We start from the raw sequence: 8,615 nt of genomic DNA, 5'->3' as shown, positions 1-8,615 counted from the left end.
CCACAACAACCGCCACCGCCACCACTAGAGCGCCGGTGTCTAGACGATTGTGAAGCTCGTCTCGTAAACGTCGAAGCTTCGGAGCGCGCCGAATGCTCCGAAAGAGAGGGAGATGCGGATGGAGTAGGAACGCGCGATGATGCGCTAGAGCGATGACGCTCCACATACCACTGTCTCTACTGCGGTGACAAAGAAGAAAGAAACTCCTCATCATCCATACCTGCATTAAACACACGAATATTTAAACTTAATATTGAATGAATAGAGTAGACAATGACGCAAAGACCATTAAATACAATGACGTAATGCCGCATATAAATACAATGACGCAATGAATTGAGTGATAGAAGAGGCAAGTCGAAAACTCAGAATTTTCAATCAAAAGATGTGAGCGCGAGTAGAAAAGAGCGTTATACACCATGGAAGGTACTTAGAGAGCCAGAGCTTTTACAACACGGAGCAAAATTGTTCAAATACAATATTTGTGGCTTTAAGAGATCTCTCTCTCATCCTCGCATAACTCAGCATAACTTCCTATATCTATATAGAGCTCTCCGTTTAAACACATATCCTCTGTTTCATTTTGTAGCTCCTCTGCATGCACCCCATATAGAGTAGTAGCATCTTGATGCTCGTCTGGCACCACCGCAGCGGCTTCTGATTGAGCATCTTCTCTGATCTCCTCCATTGATGTCGTTGTGATTGGCACATGGTAGCCTTCATACGTCCTTGCACTACGAGGGGCTACCTCTATGACGTACCACCAGTTTGATGTAGACTTTGTAGGATGAAATATTACCTGCCAGAGCCACATAACTTACATTAGAGCTTTCAAGCACATAACTTGTAAAAGAGGGATGTTAACTATTTACATACTTACTTGTTCACAATGCTCGGGTAGTACGAAAGTGTCTCTTAGGTCATTCCATTTCTTAGTAGAATCCACCTCAAGAAAACCAGACTCTCCTCTACGCACAGTAGCGTTGCGACCCTCCATGATTATCTTGAACCATTGCACGTCGAACAAGTCGACAAAAAATCCTCTGTAATCGATCCTCAAAATCTCTTGTAGCGTGCCGAAGTAAGTGAGTTCCGCCACCACAGGATCTGCATCAAAGGAACGTCGTCGACTAGACTGTTCAAGTTTTGCCATGATTCCACAATCTTGAGTAAAACGCTTTTTGTCGATCCGTTCCACCCTAAAATGTCGACCTTTACACCATGCTGCTGTGTATGACTTATACTACAACGAACAAAGATTATGAGTGGCCGTTTAAACGTTTAGAAATAAAGTCACTAGCTAGTCGTACATTGCAAACTTACCTTGGTCGCGCAACCCCGAGAGTACTCCCACTCTTCCTCAGTCACTTCGTCACCGCATTGTTGTGCGCTTTTCAATTGGTTGTGCAACCATCTTAAGCTCATGAATGTTGGTAGGCTCTCCAGAACCATCGGATAGTGCATCGGTGGTCGTCTTCCCCGTCTCCACTCGATTCGTGCCCTTTGTCGCTCTTGCTTTGCATCCTCATATTGTGAAATCCACTTTTGCATCACTGGATTGTGAAGCATGCAAAATCGGTTGATTTTAGCCTCTAGATCTTCCGTCATCTTCTTCTCAACACCGAGATTGCACATGACAATCCCAGATATGCGCTCATCATCTATGGTTCGCCATAGCGTGTCCCGAGCTTTATCAAATCCGTCTAGCCACTCTCCAATGTATACTAGGGACTCTGATACCAACCAACCTTCTGCCATGCTACCCTCCGGACGTGCCTTTTGACGCACATATCCCTTAAGCATTTTCATGAAACGTTCTAAGAAGAACATCCATCTGGAATGAATTGTGCCAGCTATTTCCACCTCATCAACTATGTGAACAAGAAGATGCACCTGAATGGTTAGCATGGTAGTAGGAAAATGTTTCTCAAACATGCACACAAGCTCCGCAGCATTTAGTTTGGCGAATGGTATGGAGTCTACGTTGATCTCCTTTTGTGAGATCCATTGCACCAGCTTTGCAAGTTTGTAGATTGTGTTACGGATGTTGAGAGACAAACATCCCTCAATGGCAACCGGTAAAATAAACTGTAAAGTATGTGCAGCAATGATATTAAAGTCCACATTTTATGCAATGATATTAAAGTCCACTATGAACGTACCTGACACATTTTATGCCAATCGTGTGACTTCAAACCGGTAAGCTTTCCTTCTTTAGTAAAACACGTTCGGAGCGAGTGCATTACGCCAGTGGGGGTTCGCAAAGATCGAATGGTCTCTTTTACTTTGCGTTCTTGGGCTCCTGTGAAAATCCATGGTGCTTTAGGGAGTTTTATCGATCCATCAGACGCTGTTTGCGGCCAATATTGCTCCATACGATCCACATTTCTAAGGTCAACTCTGGCTCCCAAAGTATCTTTCTTGCCGGTCAGATGGTCCCATAGTAGATTACCCACATTCTTGAATATGTGCATTGGATTGAGCAAGTGATTGATCATGAGTCGGGGCCAGTATGGTAACTCGTACCATAGAGATAGTCTCTTCATCCCTGGAGGCAATCCGTCATGGCACATCTCCTTCTGCTCTAACCATGCTTGTGCAGACATCCTTGGTGGCTCTCTTCCCAAAAAGCCGTCGCGTAACACATGATTCTCTGGAAGATACGCTTGATGACCTTCGTAGATTTTCTTCTTCAGTGAGGGCGCCCTACGTGCATTTAGTCTAGGTCCACATGTGACACATGCTCTGTATCCGCTTGTTTGAAGCCCTGCATGTATACACATGATAATAGATCAACTATGGGAAAAAACAAGATTTACAGTGTATGAGTGAGGAGTGTCAATAGATCACCTGAGCATTCTGTTAGCCCGGGATAGTCATGCATGGTCCACATTAGAATGCCTCTGATCAAAGCATTCCGTCGTCCTATGTGTCGGCTCATATCCACCACCTCTATGCCAATCCACAATTATTGTAGCTCTTCCAATAGTGGACGAAGATACACATCCATATTCTCCACTTTATATTGCCCTGGCACAATCAAGCTTAGCCATAGGTGCCCCTTCTTCGTAGTCAACCACGGGGGAATGTTGTAGTTGACGATGACAACGGGCCATACACTGTAAGATGTTGATCTTTGACCAAATGGATTTACGCCATCCATAGCTAGGCCTAAGCGCAAATTTTGAGCTTCCTTGGCAAAATCCGACCATGTTCCATCTATATGTTTCCAGGCTGCGCAATCTGCAGGAATTCGTAGCACACCATCCGAAGATTTATTCTCCTCATGCCATGATGCTAGGGCGGCCATGGACTTACATTCGAAGAAATGCTTGATGCGAGGAAGCAGAGGAAAATGTCGCAAAACCTTTTGTGGAATTTTTGTCCCGTGGAGATCTACTCGATATCTTTTGGAATCACATTTCGGACACTTCTCCATGTCTATGTATTCCCCTCTGAAAAGAATGCAGTCATTAGGACAAGCGTGGATAGAATTGTAATCCATCCCCAAGTTTCGCAAAATCTTTCTTGCTTCATCTCGGGAATCTGGCATCACATTGTCAGCTGGTAGTATGTGCTCTTTAAGCAATCTACACAACATAAAAATACGATACAGTCGTGTGAAAATCTATCAGATCATTATACATTTAGAGTTTTATTAAAGTAAACTAATTGTAATAGATCACCTGAAAAGCGTTGTGACGCTAGTGTCACTCCATCCAAACTTTGCCTGCATGTTGAGAAGAACCAGGAGTGCTTTCAATCTAGACATACGTGCTCCATTATACAATGGCGTATCGGCTTCACTTTTCACATCATCATAGATAAGCCTTTCTGAATCCATGATCGTCTCGATCATTTCATCAATCTCGGGCTCAAACATTGCCTCGTTGGGAATGTGCTCTGCATGATCATCCCCCGAGCTGTCAGAGGCAAGATCTTGTGGCCTCACATATGTTGCTTGACCAAAGCGCCTGCGAACACGTCTATTGGGTTGCAAGATTGCTGCTTGTTGGCCAGTGTCAGAGTCCGACGAGTTATAATTGGCAACAACTCGATCTATAATAGATGGATCAAACTCGTCAAATTTGCGAACGTGCTGCAAAGAAACACGTCTTGTCCGTCGCACAGCATGCTTGCATTGATTACAAGGACATAAGACCCTTGTTGAGAGATAGGTGTTTCGGTTGGACGGTCCCACATCCTCGTCACTACTCATAATGAGGATAAAAATCTTATAACCTGGACAACAAATTTAATATTCTATTGGCATTCTTCGTCTTATCTCTCTCTCTCTCTCTCTCTCTCTCTACCTCACATTCTCTAGTCATGTCCAATCCCCGCACACCTCGGTCTAGAGGTGCACGGAGATCAGAACCACCGGGTTATAATCTCGTCTTTATTGGTCAATACCTATATTTGTGGGTACAAGAAATCTACAGACCCACGTCTACATGATACTGCATGTAGTAGACAAAACCCCTTTGCCTCTTCTCTAGCTGTAGCACTTCACAACATCTTAACATCTTTTCACAGTAGATCTTTTCACTGTTCGTCTAACTCTAAACCCTAAACTGTAAGTAATTCTTGCATGGACTCGATCTAACGTAAATAAGCGTAAATCTAAATAAACGTAAATCTAACTAAAAATAAACCTAAATCTAATTTAACGTAAGTCTACATCTAACCTAATCATTAACGTCTTTTAGGATAGTTTCTTACGACGTTAAAACTCTCTTCTTCTTGTGTGTGTGTGTGTGTGTGTGGGGGGGTAAACCTAAATAAACCTAAGTCTAATCTAATATAACATAAATCTAAATCTAACGTAAATTATGTTATATTAAAAACAAAGAACTAAACTAACAGGGATTATAAGAACCTTAAAACTTATTTTTCACATAACTCGGCAAGAGTTGGCATTCTCATCACTAAAGAGTGAGAGTTAACTTCCGGCGGTGACGCTACCTCATCTCCATCCACATCTGACGACAGCAATTGGCCCTTTGGACCGTTCTTGCTCTTGTTACTAACTTTGAAGTTGCTGTTGAATGACTAGAGGTTGTCTAGATGGTCATTGTCGGGGATGTAGTGACTCTTGCTGCCCTGAAGATCCACCTTCTTCCCTATCTTCTGAAGACATTTCACCAGTACTTTTGGATCGACGAAGCCCACCATGAGTGAAGGCAGCAATACCCTATATTCCATTGATGGCTTTCTTCACCCGCTTCATGCAGGCATCGCAGTCTATGGAGACCTAAATCTAATCTAATATAACGTAAATCTAAATCTAGCGTAAATAAACGTAAATCTGACTAAAAATAAACCTAAATCTAATTTAACGTAAGTCTACATCTAACCTAATCTTTAACGTCTTTTAGGATAGTTTCCTACGACGTTATAACTCTCTTCTTCTTGTGTGTGTGCGTGTGTGTGCGTGTGTGTGGATGTGTGTGCCAATAAAAAGAGATAAATGGTATAACCTTTCTATCACCCATGCCAAGTATGATAGATTGGTTATGCCATTTCCCTCTTGAATAATAGGTCTCGAGTTCAACTTCTCGTCGGCTAGATCTTTAGGTCTTTTAATTTTAATTAGTTTCCTACGACGTTAAATTAGTTTCTCTCTCTTTCTCTCTCAATGTGTGTGCGTTTTTTTGTTTATGCATGTTTTCTCTCTCTTTTCCTCTCTCAATGTGTGCATTCTTTGTTTATGTATGTGTGTGTGCGTTTTTGTTTATATTTGTACTCTTTCTCTCTCTCTCTCTCTCTCTCTCTCTCTCTCTCTCTCAAAAACACTGTGTGTGTGTGTGAGAGAGAGAGAGAGAGAGAGAGAGAGGGAGAGAGAGAGAGGGAGAGAGAAAGAGGGGAAGGGAACATGAGAGCGAGGAGAGGGAAGGAGCATACCTGGCTCTCCTTCCTCTCCTCGTGTGTGTGTGTGTGTGTGTGGTGAAGAAAGAGAGAGAGAGAGAGAGAGAGAGAGAGAGAGAGAGAGAGGGAGAGCGTTACCTGCTCTTGCTTGAGGGCGCCGAAAAACTCAGATTTGAAATCTGAGTTTTTGGGCGCTCTCTGTTATTTTTTTAGCCCAGCCGGCGTCGCTATGAGCGTCGCAAATTTACAAGTAAATTTGCGACGCTCATAGCGACGCTGGGATTTTTTTTTTTGAGCGTTGCTGTGTGAGCGTCGCTAATATGAATAGCCTCTTGTAGTGGGAGATTCCCACAACACTTCATAGATACACTAATCAATTATCTAATTTACAAAATATGTTCTCGAAGAGTTACATCACTCCACAATATACAACAAAGGCCATGAAGGGCCATAAAATTTCTAATTGACATGCAGTTAAAGTTTTAATTACAGGAGCCGCCCTATACAATTGAGCTATTGTAAATGTTTTGGTAGAGCAGCTTTAGCATCATTTATCCCCCCGTCACATATGCTACTTGATGTGTTATTTATCATGTAAACAACAACTCAAGAAACATATCAATATGTTAGAAGTGACCACATCACATTATCCTTAAAAATGGTTTGCGACCCTGCTCTAGATCCATAAAGGTATATGTAATGGAATTGGCCTATTTAATTTGAGAGTAGCGGAAATTAATGAGAGTACTTTTGAGAAATGACTTTGTGAGCATAGCGGGTGAACATAATTGAAGATAGCAACATAATCATAGCAATTAGTTAACTTGGCATGAACAATACTTTTGCAAGAGAGAGAATTTAGAGAACATGACAACAGTTGAGGACCGGATTTATGTGGAGCCGGTCCCCCCTCCAATAGGCATTTGTATTATGATTTCTCCCATTAAGAGAGACTTGTTACAATACAATCTTTGTGTTGCTTGTGACTTAGGTGATGCAATGAAGATGGAAAGCTTCATGCATCACAAACATAACATAAACTTGAAGAAAACTTTAAATATCCCAAGCCTCAGTCCCAAGACCTCAAACACCTTTGAAGGTGGAGAGAGCTAGCAGGGAATGAGGGTAGGGAAGAGGAAGAAGAAACATTTCGTAGGAGAAAGAATTAGTTCCTCACTTATCATAACTCTTGTTGCTAGCATAAATAATAGCATAGTAATGAAGAAGAAGGATATGGCAAGCTTAAGCATTGAAGCATGGCTCTTGGTTGGATTTGCACTCTATATTCAAGAGTGTTGGTGTAGGCTCTCAACCTCTACTTGCTTGGAGAAGGAGAGGGAGCTCTTGCACTTTGCATAGCACACAATGAGAGTGTTTGTGAGTGTGTGTGGGTGATTATACCCCCTAAGCAACCCCCTAGATTGCTTGGGTCGAGCCCTCCTTGTAGCTCATGCTTAAAGCTCATTGGACCCCTCCAGGCCTAGCCAATCACAAGCAGGAGGCATTACAAGCAGCAAGGGTAGCCTTGAGACAAGTGTCCCCCTTTCCCCTTTGAGAGATAGGGCTAGATAAATGCTAAATAAATTAATTAAATATCCTAAATTATTATTGGACCCCTTAGGTGGCCAACCAATAGGCTTCAGGCACACCATGAGGGCAACATGAGGAGGAACTTGACAAGTGTCCCTTTTGCTTTCTTTGTACCATGCATGCCTTGTGTGAGTGTGTGGGTGTTCTCTCTCATCCCCCCTCATGTAGGGCTCGCCCCCTCCTTGTAGGGATTGAATCTTTGACTTTTTGACACCTCAGCCCCTCATGCATAGGCCCACTTCCCACCACAAGCTTGGCTCATAAGCACTTTAGGCTTGGGCTGGGTTCTCACCTCAAGTGCAACCCTAGCATCTCAAGCACCTCAAGCATCTCAATAATTAAGCACCTCAATCATCAAGCACCTCAAGCACCTTAGTCATCAAGCACGACAAGCAGGACAAGCACCTCAAGCTGGGTCGGGTTCCCGCGCCTCAAGCTCAACCCTAGCTTACCTAAGGTCAAAGGCCTTTTACACACATTATTGGAGGTCTTCAATGAAGCTAACCCTAAGGTCTTATGCTCCATTTGTTAGCCTCGCTCTTTGATAGACCATCTCCCATTTGGGCCCCTTTACCATTGGCCCTGTGTTGAGATAGATCTATAAGCACATGTCTATATCTTAACACTTGTTCCCATTTATTCTCCCACGTTAAGTAATCAATTTAATATGAGAAAATCATTCGGGTTGGTTAGATATTAGATATTAGATTTTATGACAGTATAAATGTGTTTTGAGGACCCACAAACATGCATGGGGTTATGTGCAGCCACATGCTTGAAAATGCAAGTGTGATTATGTCTCAAGAAGTGACATAAATGAAGAGTGCACACATATAAAGAATCGACATTCCACCTTACCTGACATTACAATAAGAACTAACTTCACATTTTTGTATGACCATTGCACTATATACTTACTAACATCCACTGCAGACCCTAAAATAATATAAACTACAAACATTTATTATCCAAAACTCCTTTCCATAACATCCACAACCTTCACTTCATTAGCAGGCCTTCGTGATTCTTCACCTTGTTTGTGCAGTTATGGACCATTGGATAAAACTTAAGAGCTAGTGTCACATGGAAAAAAAACTTTCGTTTTTATTATTTCTTTAAGATCTTCTTGAGAGGTGTTGACATTTGTATGCCTCTTT

This window comes from Adiantum capillus-veneris, chromosome 17 (assembly GCF_014529385.1).
Source record: "Adiantum capillus-veneris isolate H3 chromosome 17, ASM1452938v2, whole genome shotgun sequence".
Classification (NCBI taxonomy): Eukaryota; Viridiplantae; Streptophyta; class Polypodiopsida; order Polypodiales; family Pteridaceae; genus Adiantum; species Adiantum capillus-veneris.
This window is presented reverse-complemented; position numbering follows the sequence as displayed.